Consider the following 15,117-nt stretch of genomic DNA (forward strand, 5'->3'; position numbering starts at 1 on the left):
CTCTCTGCACTCAATGTCTTCATGCTTTTTTAAAAGAAATCTAGCCAAGTAAAGAAGAAGCAAATGTAAAGTTCTTTAGAAGTAGCATGAATAATATCAGATCACATACCTTGAGCCTGCCAGAGCTTGACATGTGTGCTTAGAAACCAGAGACAGAAAGGGAGAGAGAGGCTGAGACTCAGAAATTGCCACTAGTTTGCATGAGCTGTAAGTCAGCCAACACTGGAAAGAAAGCCAGACTCCACCCTGGGGTGGTCCATAAAAAAAAAAAAAAAAAAAAAAAAAAAAATGTGGTTCTCAGATGACGTCTCTCCCCACCACATGTCACTTCCTTTTAAAGCTACAATTCAGCAGTTAAGGCGAGATGGCTACTTACTGGTGTACTATGACTCACCCCTTCCCCCAGCAAGTAGTAGAAGGAAGTGGTTCATGTTTGAAAACACATTGCTACAGAAACCTCCTGCCGGAATCCAAACAAAAGCCTATTGTATATCACTTTTTTCCTATCCCTTTAATCCCGTTGCTTCCATTTACAGAGAAAACTTTATCTTTCTTCCCATGCTAGCAGTGGTTTTAGTGCCATGTCCTAAACACGTTGGCTAAATTACATCATTATTAATTGAAAAGGAATATGATCAATTTGCATTATGCAATGCAATAGCTGCATCTTTTCCTCCTCTAAGTTATAAGAAGCACAGGAGATGCAACAGTTGAGGCAGAAAAGCAAATATACAGGTGACTAAGACTTTTTAGAAGAATACTATATTAAAATATAAGCACAGCTGATCTGATACAATTATACCTTTTCAGTACACTGAACGTTTTTTAATGAGAACAAGTGCTGCTAATCATACTGTACCTGTTGTGTCCTCATATGCTGATTAGAGGCTGTGTGTTCGATCTAGAGCATGGGAACTGAACATCTGGGCTCAATCCAGTAAGAATTCTGGTGAGTCTTTCAGTTGGCATGGAGAGAGTTTGACACATGGCATAAATGCTCAGTGCCATGCAGAACTCTAAAGGAGCTAATGTTTTATAAAGAGTGGATCTGAGAGGAGCTGAACAGGTGACCATATGATCAATATAAACATCCTATAGGACAGATAAGAGATGTCAATAGAGTTATTGGGGGAGGAAACCCCCAGAATACCTATTACTTTAATAAAGGGGTGGAGGCTCAACTAATCTGGACGCAACAACAAAAAATTTCAGATACCAGGTTTCCAAATACTGAATATTCTGACACACAATACTCACCATCTGTGAAACCAAAACATTTACTGTCAGTCTTTGACTGTTGAGAGGAAAGCAGATTTTAAGAATGAACACAATGAGAACGAGCAAGAATACACAAAACAGTAACATGAAAAAGTAAAGCATGTTTTAACATCAATACAGAGTTCCAAACGCAATGAGCTCAAATTGTGAAACATATAATACAGTCTTTAATTACATGATCCCATTTATAAGGAAATTTATCTCACTCACCTGAAAATTATCATTCTGGTAGGGGGAGGGGTCCATAACTTCAGTAGGGATGGATTTTTCAGTCCCCTCATACTGCAGGAGGCAGAGGCAGATGTTTTTGATTGTCTAGGCTGACTCTCCAGATAACTCCTCCCATTGAAGAGCCCCTCCACAGAGTCGCTTCCAAAACTGGTGTGAAAGTGAAATGAATTATATTAAAGAAATAGAATGAATTAAAGAATGCTGTATGTACCTTTAAGTAGAAATGAGAAATGCTGCAATCCAGGTGTCAAGAAAGCAGACATTAACTGTTAATCAATTGCTCCATTTAAGGGCGATTGGTGAAACATTAGCTTTAGATCGATAAGAGTTAATAAGGAAGCAGGAGATGCATATTGTGCCCCAGGCAAATTTTACAATTTTGCTCTCTCTGTCCCTTTGTTTAGTTCGCACCCTTTTATCTGTATAAATAAGACTGTTTGAATCTTGCATGGGGGCTCACATTATCTGAATGTATTAGCAGAGCGCTGTGCTAATAAAACAGAGTGGTCTGACAAACTACGAGTCCTGAGTCTAACTTTGACACTGGTAACTACATACATGAATAAAACACTGTTTCAAAATGCATTAACAGATAACACTGCCCAACACTAAGAAGTAGTAATTGTCCTTCAGCACATCAATTAAATATAAGAACACAGTTTTCCATCATGAAACACTATTGAAAATTAATCTCCCAAAAAAAGGAGATGAAAAGTACAGGATGGGATGAATTTATGGACCCATCCTCCTACCAAAACAGAAATGTTCAGGTCAGACAGATTTTGTCATTTTTACTCTGGGGTATGGGTCCATAAGTTCAGTAGTGATGTGATTTTTGTAGCCGTATCCACCCTCACTTCCAGTCACTATCAATTGTTGGGTGGACTACAAGTGAGCTACACCTTGCAGAACCCTGCTTCTGAAGGCTTCTTCATCTCACTGAAGTCTATCGTTCTTATACAATTTAGAGAACATACGCAGTGATGGCCAAGTTGCGGCCCTGCAAATTTGTTCATATGGTGTATTGGACCTGTTGGCCCATGTAGCCTGCCAGTGCCCTTGTGGAATGGCCTCTAATCTGGAATGGAGGCATTTCTCCCTTGGCTTTATATGCCTAAGAGATTCCCCACTTAATATATCTTGCCATGGAGGGCCTGTAACCTTTCAGTCCCCTAACCTATTAGACATTTTCTGTAAGAGGACTCCAACCCTTTGGTTCTTTTCAGTTTTGGGGGATGTCAGATAGCAGAGACTCAGTATAAGCAAGTGCTGCTCTCTCAAAAAATAAAAAAGCGGCCAACACTAAAGCTCTGAGGATTGCTGACGCATTTTCATAGCCCCCTGCGGAGGGCTGATTCCACCCTTCTGTCAATGATATCTTTCAATGGGAAGTACAGTCCCCTTAACAAGGGTTGACAAGGCTGCATCCATTTGAGGAAAAGCAATCAAGAATGCTTTCAAGTGATGGATGTTATAGAATTTTTTGGCTCATTTGATCTGATGCTTGGCCTTCCTGGGTTTTCTCATTCCTCTTTGCAGCCTTAAGCAGGACAGCAGGGATGGGTACATAAGGGTGAGTTTTACAGCTCGCTGGAAAATATTTTCAAGTGTTTTCTGTCCCTTTGACCTCCTTATCCCCACCTTCTTTTTCAACCTTCTTGGCTGAAAGCTTAGGGGAGATACCAAAGAAAGTAACTGCCTTTCTCAGAATATATGTGGAAAAACTGTGCAGGGAGCAAGAGTTCTTGATGAGTCTCTTGGGTTTCCTCCACTTTGGATTGTGAAAGAATATCCTGTTCTGAGGAAGAGGGTGGAGTGTCTAGACCAGGGGTGGGCAAACTACGGTCTTGTGGGCCCTGTCCAGCCCGTCAGACCTTTTACTCTGGCCCTCGAGCTCCCACCGGGGAGCTGGGTCAGGGGCTTTCCTTGCTCCAGCCAGGGAGCGGAGTCGGGGGCTTGCCCCGCTCCGCACAGCTCCCGAAAGCAGCAGCATGTCCTCACTCTGGCTCCTACACAGAGGGGCAGCCATGGGGCTCTGCATGCTGCACCCACCCGAAGCGCCACCCCCTCAGCTCCCATTGGCCACTGCAGAGGTGGCACCTGCAGACGGCATCACGCAGAGCCACCTGGCGGGTGCTGCACCTCCACATAGGAGCCGGAGGGGGGACATGCCACTGCTTCTGGGAGCTGCTTGTGGTAAGTGCCACCTGGAGCCTGCACACCTGACCTCCTCCTACACCCCAGCCCCCTGCCCCAGCCCTGATCCCTCTCCTGCACCCCAAGCCCCTCATCCTCAGCCCTACCCCAGAACCCACACCTCCAGCTGGAGCCCTCACCCCCTCCTGCATCCCAACCCCCTGCCCGAGCCTGGAGCCCCCTGCCGCACTCTGAACTCCTCATATCTGGTCCCACCCCAGAGCCTACACCCCAACCCCCAATTTGGTGAGCATTCATGGCCCACCATACAATTTCCATACCCAGATGTGGCCCTCAGGCCAAAATGTTTGCCCACCCCTGGTCTAGACATAAAGGATTTCTTTGCTTGATGTCTGCATTTGTGACCACTACTTCACATAGGAGGAGGACTAGCAGGAGAGAAGGCTGAGGATTTGGCGTCATAAGAGTCCAAGGCAAAACACCTGTGCCTATGCTTTCTACCCTTATGTCTTCCCCTGGGTCTGATCACCTCATAGGGAGAGGAGGAGGAGGCAGCGATGGTGGAAAACAGCTCCTCAGATGAGTTCTCTCTTCTATGACTATGTGGGGATCTGTCCCTGTACTTTTTAGTCCTTTTTCCTGCCTCACCTGGGCTCCAGACAGGAGGAGAGGGAAGCGAAAGAGAAATAGCCTCTATGCCCACATTTCCTCGCGTCATGTTTTTTCCATTGGACGCCACTGGGAAGACTGTAAGATGGTTGCTGAGGAGGCAGTGCCAGGACCTGTCCTAAAATGGCTGCCTGTTAAATGCGTGCTCCCAGCTCCAAAATAGCCACCATGACCTATGCTATGATGGGAAGAGGGAGCATTGGCAGGAAACTGATTCCTCTGTGACTCCAGCGATTCTTGGGACCCCTGAGGAATGAAGGGGGTGCCCTGACTGCAGCACGCCCATTGGCAAGTAGCCCCCTGTCGCAGTGCTTTGGTTGGTAGGAAAATGATGGGAGTTTTGGGGGGTTTAACTGCATTGATTCTGCTGACTGGAACTTCTGAGGTCTCCACGCTTCTGCCAGAGATAGGGCCTGGCCTGTGTCAGTGGCTGCGGATTGAGCCCCCACTGTCCTGAGCCCATTTTTCAGAAGCTTGATTTTCTGGGCCTCTCTTTTGTCCACAGCCACCTGTTGTGGGTGGCTGGCAGCCTGTTTACTAACCACAGTACCATCACAGTGGCAGAGCAAAAGGAACACTTTTTCCCCTTCGATACACTCAGCCCAGGGTGCTGAGCACAGGGTACAGACAGGGCCGGACTGAGGGTTAGGCAACTTAGGAACGTACCTAATGCCCTATTTTGTGGGGAGCCCAAACTGAGTTCCAGCTGGTCTGGTTCAGGGATGGGTGCAGGAGCTGGCCCAACAGCAGTGGTGAGGAGGAACAGTGCTAGCTGCCCACTTCCCACTCAGAGTTGGCTGCACCAGCCCTCTGTCATGACAGGGTGGGGTTGAGGGGTATGGGGCTAAAACTAAGCAAGCAGTGTTATGACCCGGTGCACTGCTCATGTTTGGCCCGCTGGACAGACGTCATGATGGAGGTCACTAGGGCCAAACCTGATCAGGCAGTTGGGCGACCAGTGCTGCTGCTCCTCCACGCTGCCGTGGGGCTGGTTCCTCCACCAGGACCTGAACCAGGCGCTTTGTCACCATCATCCAGGTGCTCGATAGGGAGCTGCAGTGAGTGCCTGCATGAGGAAGTCAGCCAGGAAAGGGGCAGCAGTGTTTGCTTAGGGACCACTAATGGATTAATTCCTGGGTACCGACCTTGTCCCTTTCCATCTTGCTTTTTCTGCCATTACCTGGAGTTAATTTGGGGGAAAACTTGGTAGAAGTTCCCACACTTTCCTGGAGTTTCATAGGGTAAATTTAAATGGCCTTAATATTAGCCAGTAACCGCGTCCTAAAAAAGGGGAGAGCTGAGGAAAACAGGACCTAGAAATAAAGAAGGAAAATGAAGTTATGGGCAGTCACAGGGGACCTGACTCTCACCACCTTTGCAGGCAGAGAAAATTCTGGAGGGGCTCTTCAGTGGGAGGAGTTTTCTGGAGAGTCAGCACACCCAATCTGCCTCTGCCTCCTACAGTGTGGGGCAGTACTTCTCAACCCTTTTGGACTCAGGACCTGTTTGTGAACCCTAATGGCTTATTGTGACCCAGTAAATAGCTTAGAGCAAAAGCAATTTAGCCTACTAAATATTTCTTAGCCAGGATATATAATATACACATTACTGTAGTAAGTACTAAATAAGTACACCGTGCATACCATGGCTCTTGTGGCTCCTGTCCCATGGGGCTGGCTGGGCTCAGCTCCTCACTCCAGGCATTGAGACATCTTGGGTCACAGTGCCAATCAGGTTTGGCCCAGTCCTCCTGATGGGGACTGGCCAGGCCAAATTGGTGTTTGGTGTTGTGACCTGGCACATGAGGGCACAGCGCCACTCGCTCAAATTTGTTCCAGTTTCCCCCCCACCCATCATCATGATGTAAGGGCAGCTGGTCCAAACCTGAGTGATGCTGCAACCCTCTGCACCAGGTGAAAAATCCTGGAGCAGGGAGCCAAGCCCCGCCAGCCCTAGGCACTGAAGCCCCGGGAGCCATTGTACAGGCATGTGTAGGCAGTGTTGGTTTCCAGCTGCCAGGACTAGGTGTTGGCATTTACAGTTTTTATGAGGAGCTTGTTAAGGTAGATCATCAAATAGCTACCGATGTCAATTGGGTTATCGGATGATGATAACCCTGCAGGGTGAGCTCTCCAAACCCCTCCTCCCTTCCACTGGCCTCCCACCCCCATGCAGGGAGGACCTAATCCTTACCCATCAGCTCTCCCACCACTACCTCTTTCCCACAAGGGGCAAGGCCCAGCAATCTGTCCGTACCCGATCCCCTTCCAGGCCTCCCACAAGACCCTTTGATATATTCTGTAGACCCAATTTTGGGTCACAACCCATAGACTGAGAGACCATGGTAGCAGGGACTGAAGAACCCATCATTGCTGAATTTATGGGCTCATCCCCCACAGAGAGAACTATTTTTTCCATGACTCCTGGTTCATCCATGCACAGGATGGACAGTGAATAAATCAGGGTTGTGTAGTGAAGGAGGCTGGTATCTGTAGATCCCTTTCCTCATTCATTGCAGAAGTCAGAACGTGTGCATAGAATGAATCTGGGGATTGGAGGAAGAACCAGGATGATCTCATGATTAAAGCAGCTCAATATTGCCCTAGAGAACTAGATTCTAGCTTTGCCAGTGTTCCTATGTGATGCTGGATAAATCACTTAAAGCAAACTTTTCACTAATTGTGGGTTCCTCATTTTCAGAGAGCCCAGTGTGAGACCCTGGGGTCTGATTTCCCAAAATGCTGAGCAGAGGTGACGCCGAAATTAATGTGAGCTCTGCCTGCTCAGCACCTGTAAAAAATCAGATCCTGGACATCTCAGGTTTGGCATTCAATCATTGAGGAATCCCAAATTAGTGGAAACTAGCATGTTTGGCTTCAGTCTCTCTATGCCTCAGTTCCTCATCTGCAAAATGGGAATAATACACCTCCTTCCCTTCAACGGGGTCGTAAAGATAGATTCATTAATGTTTGTGATGCTCTCAGATTGTACTGTAATAAAGACCATAGAAACACCCATATAAAAATTAATAATTTTATATTCAGAACAGGGTTGGAATAGAGTCAAGTAAATACGGCCTGGGACCACACTTGGAATGAGGAGGATAAAAAGAAATATTCAACAGCTGCTTCATTCCCCAAGCGACAAGGAATGGATCACTTGATGATTGCCTGTTCTGTTCATTCCATTTAGGGCACCTGGTATTGGCCACTGTCGGAAGACAGGATACTGGGCTACATGGACCTTTGGTCTGACCCAGTATGGCCATTCTTATGACATCCCATGGAAAAAAATATGGTGATATTTAATAAGAGTGTCATACTGCACAGAGGGGGCCCAATTAAGGCTACACAGTCAACCTGAATACTGGCATTTCCTAACTTTTGAGTGCTTGACTTTGCAACCTTAATAACATTTTGTAATGTAGCTTTGTTGTTCGTAAATTCTTTATTTGTAGTGAGTAATATCCAAATACTCCATTTAGGATCAGAATCTCATAGTGTTAGACATCATAAAAACATGCATAAAGCCAAGGGTCCTACTTATCATCCGATAACCCAATTGACATCGGTAGCTATTTGATGATCTACCTTAACAAGCTCCTCATAAAAACTGTAAATGCCAACACCTAGTCCTGGCAGCTGGAAACCAACACTGCCTACACATGCCTGTACAATTGCCTTAAGGATCAGGTTTCTAACGTTCAATCATAACTAAGGGTTTGTCTACACTAGAAAGTTTTGCCACTTTAACTCTACTAGTCTAGTTAAAGCAGCAAAATCCCTCAAGTGGGGAGGTAATTCTACCAGTCTAAAAGTGCCCAAACAAGCTATAATGATTATAAGGCACCTTTATACTGGAATAGCTGCTCCACACTAGGGCCATTACCAATACAACTATGTTAGCAAAAAATCACACCCGTAACCAACAGAGATATATGGGAAATCTTTTTTAGTGTAGGCCAGCCCTAAGTGTAACACATACTAATAATATTTTAGCTATTTTATCTCTATTTCAGCCATTTAATGATTCCAGTATTCTTAAACAGAAAATCTTGCATAAGTGCACAGATACTGCATAGTACACACAAACAGAAATGACCTGTTAAAGTCAGACTTCCAGGGGCAATTATTTCTGTAACCGATTTATTCTTTATGCATATCAGAAAAGCTGTGTTGAATATAGGCATAACATTAAACTGGCGGGTGTCCAACTCAGTCCTTGACAAGATCTTTATATATATATATATATATATGAATGATGTATCGTAATTGGAGGAGATAGGAGAAAGAATTCATTTAATGAGTTTCTTCCTTTGAATGTGGTGGATTAGGCCCAATATTTGTGTGTTCTCTTGTTTGCATGAAAAAATATAAATTACATGCATACTTTAAATACCCAGTTTGCACATGCCTAGGGAGAGATTTTTTGCTGGTTTCTTACTAGAGATGCGCCTGCTATAACATACTATGGATTCTAAAACCCCTTAGCATTATGGAAACTTGGATCTGTATCCAGATTTTTGCAACTCATCCCTTTCTCTGTCACTGGGTAAACTGAAGACTCAGCTCTGGACACCCTCAAACTCTGAGGGAGTTTTAAAGTGGATCCCATCTTTTTGACTCAGATGATTTATACCTTTTTTATGTGAAAACTGATGGGCAAAAATGAACTAGGCACAGTTAAGGAGTGGCTTGGTCTCTATATTTTACTGAAAAATAAAAATGTCTGATAACTGTTAATATAAGAATTTAAGTAAAATGTACATAGTACGGTAACTCTACCAGTTAAAGGCATGCTTTGCTTTGAGCAAAATTCAGGGTTGTCATTTTCTGTGCCAATAATACTGACCTCGTCTTTTCTCTCTGCCCAACTGACAGGATTATTGAAAACTGCAAACAATTTTTTGCATTAAAAAACCTAAAGTAACAAGCAGAAAAAACACACAGTTGTGACCAGAGAGAACCTTGGGGGTTCAGAGAAGGGTGATGAAAATGATTAGGGGCTCTACTCTACTGGAATATAAAAGTGTCCGATATCTGTTAATATGGAGCTACAGTCGGGGATGAATTTGCCCCAGGGTCTCAGAGATCACTTTGGAGCCAAAGGAATTAAATCAATTTCTTAAAGCAAAAGCAGCTTTAACTTTTAATGAATATTTATTAAAGAAAGTTACCCAGGAAGCAAGCACCACTCTTAGTGCAGGCCTCTTTCAGAAACAGAGCTACACTCCCTCCGCATAGGAAAAATTCTGGGCTTGCACAAATTGGTAGTGAGAGCAGAATCTAACACTATCATAACAAACAGAGCTTGTGCACATCAGGATTACCACATGGAGGGCCATTTCACAGCTTTCCAGGAGTTTAGGGGTGAGACCTAATTTGTGTATATAATAACACAGACTCAGGGCCGGCTCTAGGATTTTTGCCGCCCTAAGCAAAAACAATTTTGGCCGCCCTCCCCCCTCCCATTTTTTTCTTACCCCACCCCCGGCCCCGTCTCAACTCCACCCCTTCCCCAAATCCCCAGCCCTGCCTCCTCCCCCCAGGCTCTCAAGCCTAGGAGGGAGGGAGGAAGGGAGGGGGAGAAGCAGCGTGCATGCCGCGGCCACTCAGAGTCTCCCCCTCCCTCCCAGGCTCTCAAACCTGGGAGGGAGGGTGAGCAGCGGCGCGCGAATCAGCTGTTTCGCGCGCCGTGGCCGCTTGGGATCTCCCCCTCCCTCCCAGGTTTGAGAGCCTGGGAGGGAGAGCGAGCAGCGGCGTGCTAATCAGCTGTTTCGTGTGCCATGGTGTGCGAGCGGCAGCAGCGGAGGTGAGCTAGGGCGGCCGGGGCACATTTTTAGGGGCGGCATTCTGGCGCCGGCCATGCCGCCCCTAAAAATGTGCCGCCCCAAGCACCAGCTTGTTTTGCTGGTGCCTACAGCCAGCCCTGCACAGACTAACAACCAGAAGCAAATCCACACAACCATCATTTTTGCTTGCATATGGACCTTTCTTCATAGACAAACAGAAATGTTTATTTTATTAGTTAACAATATTGCAGTAGTGCCTAGATGCCAGCTAGGTAAGGGTTCCATTGTGCTAGGAGGAGCTGTACTAATATGTAGAAAATTATAGTCTATACTAAATGTGCTTGTTGTCTGAATTAATCAGCAATGAACACTGCAGCTGACCACTTACCCTAACCATAGAATATAGGGCAACTGCAAGCCATAATTTAGGACTCCATGGTTCATATTTGGCCCTCAGATTGCCCTTGGGCCACTCTAGTTTCCATGACAAAGTTACAGTGAGAGCAGCGTTTGATTTGCTGTCTATGTTTCAATATACTCATAGCTGGAAAAATAATTTTAAATGTTTTTTTAAATGGTGAGCATAATACTCATCCTCACACAGAACTCAGGGTTGGGAGGCACATTGTACACCAGATGTGGGCAACCTATGGCACGTGTGCCAAAGGCGGCACGTGAGCTGATTTTCAGTGGCACTCACACTGCCCGGGTCCTGGCCACCAGTCCGGGGGGCTCTGCATTTTAATTTCATTTTAAATGAAGCTTTTAAAACATTTTAAAAACCTTATTTACTTTTCATACAACAATAGTTTAGTTATATATTATAGACTTATAGAAAGAGACCTTCTAAAAATGTTAAAATGTATTACTGGCACGTGAAACCTAAAATTAGAGTGAATAAATGAAGACTTGGCACACCACTTCTGAAAGGTTGCCGACCCCTGTTGTACACCCATACACTGCTCTTGATCCACACCCCACATACTGAAACTGAAAGCTAGGGAATGAAACTCACACTTTGCTCAGCCTCTGAAGTTCAGACACAATGCACCCTTGGATGTCATTTCAATAAAAGTTCATTAATTTGAAAGGAACATAGAAAGCTATGTTTTCCAAAAATACTCCCTGGGCCCAATTTGTCTGGATTGGCAGCAATACAATATGTTCCTATATGGCCGACCTAATAGAAATAGAGAGGCTAAACTCTTAGGCCTGGTCTACACTAGGAGGTTATGTCGAATTTAGCAGCGTTAAATCGAATTAACCCTGCACCCGTCCACACAACGAAGCTATTTAGTTCGACGTAGAGGTCTCTTAAATTCAATTTCTGTACTCCTCCCCAACGAGGGGAGTAGCGCTAAATTCGACATGGCCATGTCGAATTAGGGTAGGTGTGGATGGAATTCGACACTAATAGCTCCGGGAGCTATCCCACAGTGCACCACTCTGTTGACGCTCTGGACAGCAGTCCGAGCTCGGATGCTCTGACCAGCCACCCAGGAAAAGCCCCGGGAAAATTTGAATTCCTTTTCCTGTCTGGCCAGTTTGAATCTCATTTCCTGTTTGGACATCGTGGCGAGCTCAGCAGCACTGGCAACGATGCAGAGCTCTCCGGCAGAGGTGACCATGCAATCTCAGAATAGAAAGAGGGCCCCAGCATGGACTGATCGGGAAGTCTTGAATTTGATCGCTGTGTGGGGCGATGAGTCCGTGCTTTCGGAGCTGCGCTCCAAGAAACGGAATGCGAAGATCTACGAGAAGATCTCAAAAGCCATAACAGAGAGAGGATACAGCCGGGATGCAATGCAGTGCCACGTGAAAATCAAGGAGCTGAGACAAGGGTACCAGAAGACCAAAGAGTCAAACGGACGCTCCAGATCCCAGCCCCAGACATGCCGTTTCTATGAGGCACTGCATTCCATTTTAGGTGCGGCCGCCACCACTACCCCACCACTGACCGTCAGGGCCGGCTCCAGGCACCAGCTTCTCAAGCAGGTGCTTGGGGCGGCCAAAACCCTGGAGCCGGCCCTGCTGACCGTGGACTCTGAGGATGGGATATTGTCGACGGCCGCTTCCTCGGAGACGTTAGCGGACGGGGAAGATGAGGAAGGAGATGAGGAGGATGAGGCAGTCGACAGCACTTACAACGCTGATTTTCCCGACAGCCAGGATTTCTTCATCACCCTCACAGAGATCCCCTACCAACCCCCCCACGCATTAACCCGGACCCTGAATCAGGGGAAGGATCAGTCGGTAAGTGTGTTAAACATGTAAACATTTATTTTGAACAGAACAGGAACATTAACAATGGGTTTTTCATGATTACTTTGCCCTAGGCGCTCTACTTTTTAGTCCTTGGCAGTGCAGCTACTGGAAAATAAGGTCTATATGTCCGGGGATAGAGCTGAAATCCTCATGGGACATTTCCACGAAGCTCTCCTGGCGGTAATTGGAAAGCCTTTGCATGAGGTTCCTGGGGAGAGCGGCCTTCTTGTGTCCTCCGTGGTAGGAAACTTTTCTGCGCCAGGCTATCATCAAGTACTCTGGGATCATTGCCTTGCAGAGCATGGCGGCATACAGCCCTGGTTTTTGCTGGCTTTCACGCAGCATGCGGTCTTTCTCTGTTTCAGAAATCCTCAGCAGAGTGATGTTGCTCATGGTGACCTGCTTTGAATTAGGGGAATGTTAGTATTGGGATTGCTTGCCTGCTCCTTTACATAACTGTAACCGGCGGTTTACAGCCACGCAGTGGAGGCGGGAGAGGGGCAGCATACAGGGATCTTTCCCGGGGACAGCCGCGAGGGAGTGCGACAGGGGCAGAGTTCATGCTTGCCGGATTGCCGGCAGCAGGAACTGGCCAACGCTAGGAGCATTGCTTTGAACGTGAAAGGAGGGCACTTCTATAATTTAAGTTTTAAGCAGCCAAAAGTCTATGGCTTACCATGTCAGCCTGCTACCCGAATTCCGCTGTCCTGCCCCGCTTGTCTGATCTCCACTGCAAGACCCCAGGCACTGAATGCGAAGGCCGAAAATTCAACCTTGTCCTGAGTGCGCATGTGATAGGTGCTGTGCATGGTCTTGTTCACAGAGAAAGACTATGTTCATTGTTCACAAAAATTTATCTTTGTGAGGAATTCACTCCTTTTTTCCCATCCCACAGCTGCGACTGTCTCCCGACCTACCCCGGCATCCCCCTCGCAGAGGCTGGCGCAGATTAGGCAGAGAAAGAAAAGGACACAGGACGACATGTTCTTAGAACTTATGGGCTGCTCCCGAGCCGAGGCGGCCCAGCAGACCCAGTGGAGGGAAAACATGTCGCAATACCAGCGATCACACAGCGAACGGGAGGAGAGGTGGCGGCAGGAAGACCAGCAGGTGACTCAAATGCTGCTTGGACTAATGAGGGAGCAAACGGACACGCTCCGGCGCCTTGTGGATGTTCTGCAGGACCGGAGGCAGGAGGACAGAGCCCCGCTGCAGTCTATCTCTAACCGCCCTCCCCCGCCACAAAGTCCCATACCCCCCTCACCCAAAGTCCCAAGAAGGAGGGGCGGTAGGGGCCGTGAAAACAGTCACTCCACCCCTGCAGACTGCTCAAGTACCAGACGGCTCTCATTCCCAAAGTTTTGATAAGTCCTTTCCTTCACTCCAAAAGCACCTCACCCAAGCCCCCGTCCCAGTGTCATCCCCTAACTGTGTAGTTGCTAATAAAAAATACGTTACTGTTTCCGTCATGTTCTTTTAGAGGAGAGTGTGTTTGAAGGGGGGGAAGGGGGATGGTAACACTGCTCTACAGCCAAAATGCTTCTGAAATAAATGTAGTCAAACTTTACTAATTCTGGGTCACTGAGAACGAAAATGATGCTTAACATTGTTGATTGGCTCTAGTTTTCAAGATATGCTATTGGGTCAGTATATACGACCCTTGACTTGGGAATGGCGGAGGATAAGTGAGTTATAAAGGGAAGGGATCTCAATTTAAACCAGAAATGACTAAAATACATCTTTGACTGGATCTATGAATAAATCTATGACTGGGTTTGGACAGTACTTGCTTTTTAGGAAAAACAATGAATGATGCAATCTGAAGCTGGTATTGCGTCATCCATGATATGAATTGCATCATGTTATTCCTAGAAGTCATGGATGATGCAATCATAACGAAGCTTACATCACTCTGCTGAACAAATTGCCTTAGATCAGCTCTAGAAATCCTACAGTGTCGTGCTCTCTTATTTGTCAGTGTTTGATTTTGCAAAGGGACACATTTCTGTTTAGCCAAAGTGAGCAGAGATGCCTCGTACTTGTGTGAACAGTGCAGATAACTTCTGCTATGTTTGTGGTGAAGTGACTTTTGCATCACAAAAGCACAGTATAACCACTATGGTTAAGAAAGCCTATCACCTTTATTTTGGCTGCAAAATTGGAGATTAGGACAAGAGGTGGGCCCCACATATATGCTGCAACACTTGTGCAACAAATCTTCGCCAGTGGTTGAACAGTAAAAGGAAATCTATGCCTTTTGCAGTGCCAATGCTTTGGAGAGAGCCAACAGATCATACCAGCAATTGTTACTTCTGCATGGTGCCTCCAGTTGGGAAAGGTTTGTCAAAGAAGAAAAAGTGGACTGTGCATTATCCAAACATTCCATCAGCTATACGCCCAGTACCCCACGGAGAAGGACTGCCGGTTCCTGATGCACCAGAATCATTCTCACTTGAGTCAGACGAGGAAGAGGAAGAGGATGAAACTTCTGGTCCTGAACCATCAATGTCACAGGACCCACGTTTTCTCCCATCCTCCTCCTCTGACCCACACCTCATAACACAAGGTGAACTGAATGACCTTGTCAGGGATTTGGAACAACCCAAGAGTAAGGCAGAGCTGTTGGGCTCCAGACTACAGCAGTGGAATCTCCTGGCAGGTGATGTTAGGGTTTCCATGTTCCATGACCGTCAAAAGGATCTTGTCCCATTCTTCTTCATGGAAGG

General features: G+C 46.4%; 1 protein-coding gene across 9 annotated transcripts in view; it reads right to left on the reverse strand.

Annotated features, from left to right (window-relative positions):
* The window catches only part of AGPAT4 (1-acylglycerol-3-phosphate O-acyltransferase 4), a 183,453-nt gene that overhangs the window by 133,231 nt on the left and 35,105 nt on the right, over nt 1-15,117 (reverse strand). For 4 of the 9 annotated variants that reach the window (XR_010600134.1, XR_010600137.1, XR_010600136.1 and 1 more), the window contains exon 1: nt 110-246. The gene's annotated coding sequence lies outside the window, so the exon portion shown is untranslated. Of the gene's footprint in view, nt 1-109; nt 286-1,488; nt 1,657-15,117 lie in introns of those variants that run through there. The other 5 variants (XM_065590392.1, XM_065590391.1, XM_065590394.1 and 2 more) reach the window with 4 other exon arrangements.

The sequence above is a fragment of the Chrysemys picta genome, chromosome 3, assembly GCF_011386835.1.
Source record: "Chrysemys picta bellii isolate R12L10 chromosome 3, ASM1138683v2, whole genome shotgun sequence".
NCBI classification, from domain to species: Eukaryota; Metazoa; Chordata; order Testudines; family Emydidae; genus Chrysemys; species Chrysemys picta.